Source organism: Elaeis guineensis, chromosome 1 (assembly GCF_000442705.2).
Source record: "Elaeis guineensis isolate ETL-2024a chromosome 1, EG11, whole genome shotgun sequence".
Taxonomy (NCBI): Eukaryota; Viridiplantae; Streptophyta; class Magnoliopsida; order Arecales; family Arecaceae; genus Elaeis; species Elaeis guineensis.
The window spans coordinates 25,496,170-25,509,691 of record NC_025993.2 but is presented as its reverse complement, the minus strand read 5'-3'; positions in this window follow the sequence as shown (position 1 = coordinate 25,509,691).

Below are 13,522 nucleotides of genomic sequence, written 5' to 3'. Positions count from 1 at the left end.
AAGGAGTGCTAAGAAATAACCCACTCCAGCTCAATCCAGCATGGGGGTGGAGTATCGAACCATGGCCTCCGCAACTAATGACCACACTTGGATATCATTCATTTGCTTGGTATTTCTCAAATCAAGTGATGTACATTTTTTTGTGATAATTTGGTAGGTTTGCACATGATAGTGAATTCGATGTTCCATGCTCACACCAAACATATATAGCTATCACTTGTCACTCATTGTCTCCTTCGAACAACTTGTAGATATCTTAACAAAACTATTGCCTCAGGTCGCTTTTCATCATTTGCGCACACAAATTGAGCCTATTGGCTGAGGCCACTGAGGGGGAGCATAAAAGTCAAGTGCCATGACTTGGATCCACAAAAGGACACTAAGCCAAGAAAGTCATTATGTGTGCTAGGATATCACAAGTAAAAATTTTGAAATTTGAATTTTAAATTTTTGCTCCATTCAAAACTTTCTAAAATGAAATCATCTATTATATTTTTGTATTTACCACTTGTTTTTAGTGATGGATAGTTCTTTCCATACACTGTTGCATTCCATTGTAGAGACTTCATGTCTCTCTTGGTTGTGTGAGAAGCTTTTCAAAACATTAAGCTTCTTCACCTCTAACCATGCAAAAATTATTTTCAATACCGAATGCATCATATGGTCATGCATGCAACCAATAACAATAGCTCATTTCTGTAAGCCCTACTTATCAAACATTTGTCTTCGTACACCGTATATAATTGAGCAGCTGTAATACACTAAGTGCATGGCTACATGATGCATATGATGTAGGAAATAATTTCCCACCTTAAAGGTGCATGAGGCTCTACTTGGAGTCCATTGATTTTAACACATTCATGACAACGAAATGCCATATAATGTGATGGGAGTTTTGCTGACTACGTACGAAGCTTGTTGTTTTGAAACTTTTGATTTAGGGTTCAGTCTGATACCTGCATTGGATTGTCTCACTTTTTACCTCCATTAACAAATTGAAGTCGGCATTTTCTTCTGAAGCTCCTGCTTCAAAGACGAATTAGTTAATGATCGCATTGGGAACCATTAATAATTATCCACCAATGTATCCTAACTAGTGAACTTAAATGTAATTTAAGGTTTAACCAAGGATGTCGGTTAAATAATTCTTCCACAACCTATATCTTAATCAACACCAATATTTATCCATCTCATCAATGCATGGCTCCTCTCCTTTCTCCCACTCTGGGAGCCCATTGAAAGCCTCACGACTATCTCTTCCTTCTTCGCCGATGGAAGGGAGCAGTTCCATAGCTGTTTCGGAAGAGGCACTCCCCACTGACTGGAGGACAAGACTCGGGCCAGAGATGCGGGTAACGATCGTCAACAAGATATGTGATCATCTCATATCGATTGTGTAGGGATTTAAGTGGGGTATATAATGATTTAGATGGGCTATTACCAACAACTAAGCTTAAGCATTTTTGGGCCATATGGTTCTAGCCTGAATAGGTTGTTGGATCAGTCTGTGCATCCCGATGATGTACCTTCGATGCAGTGGGAGGAAGTTGACCCTCAAGGACAGTGACAGCGGCTTGAGGGGCTTAGGGCCCTAACGTCCTTGTCAGGGATTTAAGTGGGGGAGATTATGATAGTTCCACGTTGGTTGTGTAGGGATTTAAGTGGGGTATATAATGATTTAGGTGGGCTACTACCAATAACTGGGCTTAAGCATTTTTGGGCCACATGGTTCAGGCCTGAATAGGTTGTTAGGTAGACAGCTTGGGGTGTTATAAGATGTGAGCTGACCACTTCCTCTTTACCTTCTCTTGTGATGATTCCTGTAGGGATTGTCTCGTGAATTGAGCTATTTGATTTCAAATTGGACGAACTCTTTTTAATCCCGAGCTCTGATGTTTTCTAGTATTATAACGAGAAAATTTCAGAACACTTTTTTTTCCTTCCATTTTTTTTTAAGAGTATAAACGTGACTATTTTTGAAAATTTTATTTTTATGGATATCCTGATAGCCGTAATGAAAATATTATTTTTTGTTTCAATTTTCCCAAATTTGATAAACATTCCTGAGTGCTGAGCATGCATTGATGGCTGATGCCCAAGAAAAAAGTTGTCTGCTGTTTTTGTTAATGATGTAAGATCAACTGACCATGAACATTGTCATTTCCAGAATGGCCTTTCTTGCAGATCAATAACAACACCTACTTGCACTCTCCGACATTTGTTTTTGAAAAGGCATAGATCTAAATGGTAGCATTGCACTTCCTCTTTTCTAGTCCTAATCCTATCCTCCACCCTCAATCCTACTTTTCCTATGCATATCGCCATCTGTTTCTCTCCTATATTGAGGAGACTTTGGCATGGCGCTGACAATAAATGCAACCTTAAACCAAAATAGTTTTTCATTTTCAAAACAATATTTCCTTGACCAAAACACAGCACTTCTATTTCCAGAAAACATAATAGCTCTAAAATCCCTTCCTTTAAATATAACTCTCATATCGTATGTAATCACATCGTACCTAGCTATGAGATCCAAACCATCTCCTCTCTCTCTCTCTTTGTGGTGTGCATATTTTCAGTAGCTTCGAGCCACTTATGATCAAGAATCGTTGACTCGAAATTGAATCTCATGCCAGCTAACCAGTAGTATGAGTCGATATTCTCCATACTAGACCGTATCAGGTCCGAACTGATATGAAAATGAAAAATGAATTGAAAAAAAAAAGAGAGAGAAAGAGAGAGGAGGAGAAGGGAGGGAGATGGAGGCTAGCGGCGGCCACCGAAAGGAGGGAGATTGAGACCGAAGGTGGCCATCCTAGCTCCACAGTCCTCCATGGGAGAAAATGAGAGTAGAGAAGAGAAGAGAGAGGAAAGGAGAGAGTAAAAGGTAGTGGGGAGGCTGTTGGATGGCCGTTGTAGCCATCGGACAGCCCGAACAACCTCACGTAGCTGTGGGTTTGAAATAGGGATGAAGCCCCTATTTCATCGTATTATTTTAAAAATACAATACACAGTGAAACCGACAACGGGTTCACTTAAGTGAAATCAATGAATTCATTACTAGTTTCACTGTATATAATGTTTTTTGTAAAATAAGACAAAATATGTGCGAACCTCTGCTTTGAACCTCCAGTGGCCCTAGAGCTATTTTGGGCCATCCAATGGCCACGCTTCGCTGTCTTCCCCTCCTTATCTCTCCCTTCTCCTCTCTCTCTCTTCTCATATCTCGCAGAGGACTGGGAGCCTCAAAGACCTCGATGGACCACCACCGGTCTTTTCTTTTTCTTTCTTTTCCTTCTCTTTCTCTCTCTTCCTCTTTTTTCTTCTCTCTCGCTCTACGTTTACTAGCATTCCGAATCAAGCACCCAAACCGTATCGATTAACCATCAGCATGGTTCGGCACATTTCGAATGATCTAGTTTGGAATGGTTCAGTAAATCTTGCTCATGACAATTACTATTCAAAATTTAGTACTTTAGCAGGTTGACTAAACCTTGCCCTACAAGTCAACGTTAGTTGCATCCACTTTGTTCTCTGCCTCTATATATATATATATATATATATATATATATATATATATATATATATGCGCACGCGTGCGTGCAAGTTTTCTTTTATTTATTTTTTTAAAAGCCTCCTTTTAATACTTCTTAAACGTATAATCGCAGACAACTTCTTTGAAACAAAAAGACAAGGGCTTGTGATTATCACCTTTCTCTTGAGGCATTGCTTAAAATGTGCCTCCACAGATCAATCAGAAGACTCATCTCTCTAGATCACTAGGCTTACGTGATAAACTGTGAATCTTTATGTTTACTCATCTCTCTAAATCTAACACGTGCCTGTCTTTCTGATAGCTATCTTGCTCACTAGGTACACTAGGCATGGATGGCGTAACAAAGTCCCCTGAAATAAGAATTGGTTAGTATTTGTTTATTGACAGAATTCTAATTCCACATGCATGCAAGATACTCGATGAAGGTGGTCATGTGCAATGCTTTATATCTGTACTAGGAAGTTGAGCTAATTAATTAACCTTGTCAAAATGAATACCTATCAAGGTAAGTCATTTCAAGCAAACTGAAATAATGTGGTGGAGTAGATGTTTACTGGTGAAATCCTTCATGGTAAATCTGGCCTTTTGGAGTTTCAGTAGTATGAAAGGATTAGTAATGGATATGAAGTTCTTTTCTATCAACCTGAAACATTTACTTGGCAGGACTAGTTAATAGTATGTTTTCCAATTTATAGCTTCATGCAATGTTACGAGGCAAGGGAATGGGGGAAAGGAATTAAGCTGTTGTACATGATTTCCATGCCCTATGACTTTAAAGTGGACAATTAAAGTTCGCAGACAGGACTTCGCTGGAAGACATGTGAGCAATTATAATTATGGATTGGCTATTAGAAAAGAAAGAGATTTTTGGATATTGTTGATAAAAGTATGGATTGGCTATTAGAAAAGAAATATATTTTTGGATATTGTTGATAAATGTTCACCTTCACCATTTCATGAAAAAGAAAGAAAGAACATCTTGTACTACATTGTTGTCTGGACGTATTAATTTGTGTGGTATGTCTACTTGATGTTTTCATATGTCTGCTGTTTGCCGATCTGTCATGCTGCAAGTCATTGTCTTCTAACCTTCTTTAAATATAAATCTTTGTTAAGAAGCAATATATTTTACGTAATCAAACTGCTTATTTAAAACTTGACTGTAACCGTTGGGATGCCTGGTCAGGATACTACCACCATAGGATCTTCTCGATACCACTTGTATTGCGCTCGATCAGCAAGAGAAAGAAAGAAGAAAAAATAAATACAAGACAAGAAAAAAAAATCAAATACGTGGATCAGCTCAAGGCTTACTTCTACGGGACATGCAAAGTTTCATTATGAGAAAGAACAAATACAAGAGAAAATCCTCACACTCTCAATCCTTATATACAATCTCTCTCAACTAGAAGCTATCCTTACAAAGCTCTCACTAGAACCCAAAAAGATCTCTGAACCTCTGAAACAACCGCTGTGTGACACTCTGCTCGAGGCACCCTGTACCCCTGCTCTCTGTCGAACCACCACACGATCTGCAACTGCTGCCTGCTACCGCCTCTCTCAAGTTTCTGCCAAACACCAAAGCCACTGTTTGTCCACAGGCTTTTAAACGCATCAAACAGGGTTTAGATCGGAATTAGACTTCGATTATAACTCAAAGAAACCTCCCGAACCATCCGATCAAGACCGCAACATCCCACGACCGTCCAATCATGCAATCTCGTACCTCAGTCCATACAATAGTGCCGCGGACTGTAAGAAATGCTTGAAACATCGTCGGTCCATGGTGGACCGTAAGAAGCGGGTGGGAAACGCCCCGTCGGTCCACCACGGCTCCTATGGACCGTCGGTCCACGCACCATGCATAGACCGCATGAGAACTCTGCGTGGGCTGCGCCTACGTGCACCCGCCTGGGCCTGGGCCACGACCAGCCTGCGCACCACTGCGTGCGCTCGCTCCATCGTGGCCTCCATCACTCCGTAGATCGTGCCACCATGTCTTGGCCTTCTTTCATACGTAGTTTCTCCATCTGGATTCCGTTTGGACTGTTCTTGAGCTCGTTGGACTCTGTTCGTTGTCTTGAATCTCGTTGTGACTTCTTATGGATCGAATCTCGAGATGTCAAATTCTAATAATCTCCATCTTAACTCAATATTCGGCCTCCAAAATAACTCTAAGAGCTCATCCCTCGCCCCCATGCCCTGAGGCAAACACCTGCTCATGGATGGGCAAACATGGGAGTTGAGCCAGACCACTCAATCCCATCTCCTTCAGGGGCTGTGTCCACTCTGACCTGAGACCGGATCGGGATAGTCTCCTGCGGCAATAGGAACTTCATCTTGTGATGCTGCCTCTCGTCCTTCCGAGTCTCTCATCTCGTGTCTGATCCACCTGCTCCTGGACCTCTACCTTGCACTAGGCTTCTCGCCAATAGGTAGTATCCTCCATGCTGCTTCTCCTTCATTATGACCCTATTGCCGCACATGACCTTCAAGATTCCTCCATCAGCTCTCCATCTGTAGCCGATCAAATCCAGTCTGCTCAGAAAAATTAGATTTCTTTTGAAACTGGGCATGTATTGGACCTCACCCAACTTTCTCACTGCTCCATCATGTGTCTCTATGTTGACCATCCCGATGCCCTTGATCGCATAGCTCGATCCATTCGATAAATGAACAGTACCCTCACTGCTCTCCAGGGACTCAAATAGCTCCTCTTTACAACAGACATGATGGAAACAAGCAGAGTTTAAAATCCACTACTGAAAAAGAGCAGATACCTCATCTGAGATCATAAGCACATCAACGATCTCAGTGTCGCTACTAGCTGCTGTTATAGTAGCCATCGTCCGATCCTTGAGTTGAGGATAATTTCTGACATGATGCCCCAACTCATCACATCGGTAGTATTTGATATTGCTGTAATCCCTCATCTTGAAATTGAACCGCCCACGTTGTGATCCCCTATCGCTTCATCTTCTGCAGCCATATCCTTCAGTCACCACCAAGGCTGAGTCACCACCTGAACTTGAAGCTCTGTTCTCTCATCTGAGAACCTCGTTTTGGAGAAGTACAGAAATCACCTCTTCCATCTTGATGGTACTCTTTTTTACTAGAAGAGCAATCACCAAGGACTCAAAAGAGGAAGGAAGGGATGATAGCAAGACCAACACCATGGTCTTCTCCTCCACTCTCTCACCAACACTGAGAAAGTCGGTGAGGATCTTCTGAAAGTTGCTTAGATGCTCCTGCACGCTCTATCCTTCGATCATCCATAGCTGGTAGAACTACCTCCAGAGAAAAAGAGTATTGGTGAGGGACTTCGCCATGTACAACTCTTCAAGTTTTGACCATATCACCATCGAAGAAGGCTCGTCAAGCATATGGATCACCACATCATCCGTTCAGTGCAAACGGATCGTACTTAACGTCTGCATCTGGAGCCGCCTCCAAACCATCACCTCCATGGTAGTCGGCATCTTCTTGCACAAGAGAGTGTCGATCAATTCCTACTAGATGAGCACATCCTTCATCTCCTTGCACAAGAGAGTGTCGACTGTCAGAGGGAGAAATTACTCTTTCCACAAACCTACTGATCTCCACATTGATTGAACTTGTCTTTTCTATCTTCTTCGATCTCAGTCAACAGTATCACTATCTGGGCAACTGTGCGTTGATACCGTCTGTACTCTGATACCAATTGTTAGGGATGTCTGGTCAGGACACCATCACCACAAGATCTTCTCGATACCCACTTACGTTGCACTCGATCAGTAAGAGAAAGAAGAAAAAAAATAAATATAAAATAAGAGAAAAAAATTAAATACGTGGATCAGCCCAAGGCTTACTTCTACGGGACATGCAAAGTTTCATTATAAAAAAGAACAAGTACAAGAGGAAATCCTCACACTCTCAACCCTTATACACAATCTCTCTCAACTAGAAGCTATCCTTACAAAGCTCTCACTAGAACTCAAGAAGATCCCTGAACCTCTGGAACAACCGCTGTGTGACAATCTGCCCAAGGTATCCTGTACCCTTGCTCTCTATCAAACCACCACACGGTCTACGGCTGCTGCCTGCTATCGCCTCTCTCGGATTTTTGCCGAACACCAAAGCCACTATTTGTCCACAGGCGCATCAAACAAGGTTTAAAATGGAATTAGACTTTGATTATAACTCAAAGAAATCTCTCAAACTATCTGATCAAGACCGCAACATCCCACGACCATCCGATCGTGCAATCCCGCACCCCGGTCCACATAATAGTGCCATGGACCGTGAGAAATGGCCCCGAAATGCCGCGGGTGCATGGTGGACCGTAAGAAGCGGGTGGAAATACCCCGCCGGTCCACTGCGACTCCCATGAACCGTCGGTCCACACACCGCGCGTGGACCACATGAGAACTCGGTGCAGGCCATGCCTGCATGCGTCCGCCTAGGCTTGGGCCGCATCTGCGCACTCGTGGCTAGCCCACGCGCTGCCATGCACGCTCGCACTGCCGCGGCCTCCGCAGGCCCACCACCGTCCTCTGTTGCTTCGTGGATCGTGCCACTACGTCCTAGCCTTCTTTGGCGTGTAGTTTCTCCGTTTGAACTGTTCTTAAGCTCGTTGGACTCCGTTTATTATTCTGGATCATCGCTATGAACTTATTGTGGAACGAATCTCAAGACATCAAATCCTAACAATAACTATAGATGCATAAGTATGAGCATTGCTGGTTCTAGACTGCTCTCTGAACATGAAGCATGCATGTGCATCCACAAGGTGGACAGCTGGATATACAAGTCTCCATGATTGTCATATATGTTAGCTCACTTCCAAAAAATAGAACAGGAGTTTTGTTTCTTGTTTCCTCGTAATTTGAACTATATGTATAAATCATGCTTTCTAATTTAAGATTTTTAAATTGCAGTCTGATTCGCGAGAAATTTCTTTAAGAAGGCTTCCAATGGCCTGGTATTAGTCATCCCATGCTGAACCCTGCTTTTGGGAACCAGCAACCTGCAGAACCAGGTATTTATGTAAAAGAACCTAGTGCTTCTTACGATGTTTATTAATAGAATGCTTGACAATATGATTAGACATAACATAAAATGGTGAGAACTTTCTAGGCATAGCATATAGAATTCTAACTTTCCTCTTTATGTGTACTATTACCTAATTGCACTCTTTCTTTTATTTATATTATCTTTGGAGCTGGCAAGAACTCTTAATCTTTGCTGAACAAAAAATATCATCTAGAATTGCTACTTTTCCTGCAAATACCTGGCTCTTTTTATATGATTGTCTTATTTTTATTTGTGTGTGTGTGTTTTGTTTGGTGAGGTGGGGGGGGGGGGGGGGGCAGAAAGTGACCATACACAATGGCCCTCCCTTAAATACCTCTGACCCCCAAGCCATTGAGACCCTTTTTGAACACGTCTCGAGTAGAATCGTCGAGAGACCTTACCAGCAAGGCAAGTTGGCACCTTTTGCTTTTCTTTTTATGATGTCCAAATGGAAATACATGCTTGCTACCAGGTAATGTTCTAGTACTCGAACCACCTAATGTTGTTTCAGATGGTATGATCTCCCGTTGCTTGAGGGGAGAGGTAGGGTTCGATTCCGAAGGGTGTTGTTTCTGTACCTTTTATTTGGTATCCTTGTATTGCGAGTTCTAAAATTCTTGATTGGTATTCCTAAAATCTGGCCTTAATCTAGGTGGAGGAGAATAGATCCAATAGAAAAACAATGCAGTAGATGGAAAAATATATAGGAAAAGTCTGGCATATCTCAAATCATCCAATTCAGGATGTGTTGAACCATACCTATAGCCAGCCGAGATGGTTTTGACATTCAAAACAAAACACCAGCGAGGACGGGCTGAGAGAGAAGGAAAGAGAGGAAAAGAGAGGGAGGAGAAAGGAATGGAGAAGGAAAGACCACGGAGGCCGTTGGAGGCCACTCAAGCCTTGGGAACTCGCCCTTCTGTGGAGAGAGGAAAAAAAGAGAGAGATAGAGAGGGGAGAAGGGAGGGAGAGGAAGAGAAGAGGCATGCTGAACTGTATCGACAGTGGACCGGGATAGTTCTAGCTTTCAAAATGAGACATTAGAAAGATCAGGATAAGAAGAAAAGAAAGGAAAAGAGACAAGGGAGGTAAGGAGAGGGAGGCCAGAGAGACTGTCTAAGGCCATCAAAGGTTGCCAGAGGACCATCCAGGCCACTGGAGGGCCACCTTGGAGCAGATCTTTCGATCATCTGGGGGCTTCTGCAGCCCTCCAGCAGCTAGCGTCAGCATCTCCGCTTTCTCTCTCCCTCCCTCTTTTTTTCCTCTCTCTAGTTGTCCCTCTCCCTTGCTCTCTTTGCTGTGTTAGTTCGGACCTGGCATAAAACGGCATGACGTGTACCAAAACATGCTACTAGCTGACTAATATGGGCTTCGGTACTGGCATAGTCAACCTTGATATAGATATATGTAGAAATATGTACTTTATATCAATGAATATACACATGTAATATTAGTTTGTATATATAAATTTAGGTAAAAAATAATATAAGCACACTTGTATTCATTTGTAACTATGGTTCATTCATAAATAATTACTATGTTTGAACGTATATATACAGATGTACCATTAGTTTGTAATTTGTATATACAATTTTAGGTTAAAAAAAAAAACATATAACCACATTAGTATAAGTGTGTGTGTATAGCTATATAATTCACACATGTATGTAGCCAAATGTGTATCCGCACCAAATGCATACGTAAATACATGCTTATGTATGCATGTATATAGACATGGTATAAAGTATTTTCTTGCAATCTTTTTCTTATATGATGCATATATACTGCAAAACATGGTATAAAGTATTTTCTTGCAATCTTTTTTTTATATGACGCATATATACTGCAAAGAGAGTCAAAAACTTTTGACTAAACATCAAGAAGACATAATTTAAAAAATAAATTAACTTAGATTTAAGTGCTAAACATGTAACAATAGAAAGGATCTTTCCTTCAATAATAGCAACCAAAGTTCATCTTGATAGGAAACCCCATATCGCACAGTAGTACATGCCAGGTACACCTAGTATGGGGGTTGGTTCCGCATAATGAGACTCAGTATGCCTCCCATGTTGAGTCATGGTAGATACCAGTGCTGTACAGTACAATATACCCAGTGGAGGATGGTCAATAATGTATGTTATTATTACAAATTTAGTAAAATTTTAACAAATTATAAGGTATCTCGAAGGAAACCTGATTGTTAAACTTTCACAATATACATACCTGAAGGAAGGTTAAAATGTTAACTTGTTGAAATAGTTCAAAAATCTAATAGTAAAAATGAAGTACTTAAATCAAAGAATGATTGAGCGAATTTGTACTGGGTCTATCTTCTAGGCGGTCACCTAGGCTCCTAGGCGACCACCTAGGCTATAGGCTAGTCCATTGCCCATAGTTGCTGAGGTTATTTGACAGTTGCACCCAACACATGGACCAAAGCCCACATAACATCTGTGGTATCAAAGAAGATTGTGGCAAGAATAGACCTTGTCATTTTGGCTTGCCAGATCCTTTAACCATTGAACTTCAAAGGAAACAGAGATCTTGTACCTCCTTGTGGAGTGTTGAAGATTGTCTATTGGTGAATGCTATTCATGGAGCATGTTGTTTTTGTGGTAGGAGAACATCATTAATGATAATCTTTATTTTCTTGATTATTTATTGAATGGGGTCGTGGATCTTGTGCTTGGTGTGGTGACACTCTGTTCTGGTATCTTCCTCCACTTTCTCTTCAAAAGAGAAGTGACAAAGTTCAGTTAGCACGATCCTGATATTTTTTAGATCTGGAGCCAATTGAAAAAATAAAATTTTTTCTATTAAAAATTAATATATTTTAAATATTAATTATCATTGAAAAATTAATCTACATGCAATAATTTTCAGCATGTAAAACCCATCATTAATGTATTCAATTATTTTCCTTATTATAATATTGTAAAAAACCATCTTTGCACCCTATTGGAATATCAATGCAGGGCCTAGGGCCTAGGGCGGTCGTCCAATTCGACCTGCCTTAGGGCCGGCCCTGATTAGTAGTTGGTGAGTCAGCATTCTTGCTAGCAGTATTTACATACACTTGGGTGTGTGGACATACTTGTACTATCATTCAATGACATGATGAAATCAGCATATTATCAATAATATGAAGGTGTTATTCATTGTTCATACTAATGGCATCTCAAGAGCTAATCTCTAGTTACCTTTCCAAGGCATCCAAACCAGCTCTAAAGTTGTCAATTTTCTTTTCCTTTGATTCTGTTGGAAGGATTTGCAACATCTTTTGCCTTTGAAATTGTGTTGTTTACTCTAAAATATATGTAAACCTAGTTGTTAGATTTCTTTTGCAGGCAGTTGATGTAGGTGGTTTTTCAGAAGTTATAGAGCCAGACACTTCAATGCCTAGGATGCTGAAATCATGATAGCATATATATATATATATATATATATATATATATATATTTTATTTTTTTTTTTTTTTTTTTTTTTTTTTTTTAATGCAGTGCTTGTGAACAGTTATAACCTTGCCTAAAAATTGTAATCCTAACCAACTGCTTCTTGGCTGATGACAATAGTTCGTAATAGCTTAGATTCAAGACATTTAACAAGTGAAAATACTCGAGCAAAGGAAATAGATACTCCTAAATATAGAGGTATATTTGTAATAGACAAAGCTAGCAACGGGTAAATGAGAAGCCTGTATCTCCTGCAGACATGAAACGAGGATCAATGCATCTTCATAGGTACTACAGCAAGTGCAGATGAAAAGAGTAATTCAGGCGATTATTTGTTGGAGCTACCATATTGGGTCGAGTCCATAAGTTTGCATGGCTAGAACTGATCCAATCTTCAAACGAGCCTAAGCTGAGATCCGACAATGAGCATTTCGCATGGAGTCTGCCCAGTTTGGTTGCAGATTTTTCTGAATGTAGCTTACCTCAGACTAACATGCACTTTTCATGGTTTAATCAGCTCTCTTACACTTCTAGGTTGATTGATTCCACAGTGCTGCAAATTTGGACCCATTTACTGAGTCACTCTTTTTTTTGAAAAATAAAAGACCCCAAGGAGCTTGATTCTCCAAAGCATATATAAAATTACGAGCAGCCAATCAGAATTCGTAGGATTAAGCTTTCATCTATAAAGTGTTGCCATTGTCACCATTTCCATGAAGCATAAGTAAATAACAGCTTCTGTTGCACAAGTAGCTCAAAATTGACTTTATCGAGGATTATTTTACCTGTTGTAATGCTCGTTACTGGATCCTTTAACAGATAATACAGAAAAGTAACACCACAGCTTGCACAAAGCACCGTTCATCAGATAAATGATTAATTTTTTCTGCCGGAAATGGATTTAAAATTTGAAAGCGCATTTTTTATTCTGATGAACAGGAAAATTAGAAACCGTCATGGGTATAAATAATGTAATGGGAGCCTCTGAAACTGTTATGCCAGTATCTCAAACATTGATTATTGCTGATCATTCCCTGATTGTTGTTGGTACCCTTGAAGCAAAACCACCGAACTCTTGTTTATGCATTGAAAAACACTAGGGCCTACTTCAGCAATGGAAAAGACAGTAGCTTTTGAATTAACAAAACACTCTGTCGGAAGAGAAGTTTCATTTCATATCTCATAAGAGAAGCAAGGAGAAACCAAGTGAGGAAGACAATAAGAAACCTGGTAAAAAAAATCCATCAAAAAGATCTAAGGCTCAGGCAGTGACAACGACGAAAAACACCAGTCAAACTCTACTCCGATTCTTTGAAAAAGCATGCACAGAAAGAAGAGACTTTATTCCCACAACTGCTTTCTTGAAATTGGAATTGCTACTCTAACCCTATTGACGTGTCGAAACCAAGATTAAATAAATCATTCTTTATGCCGGATCATGACGTATAACACACATGGA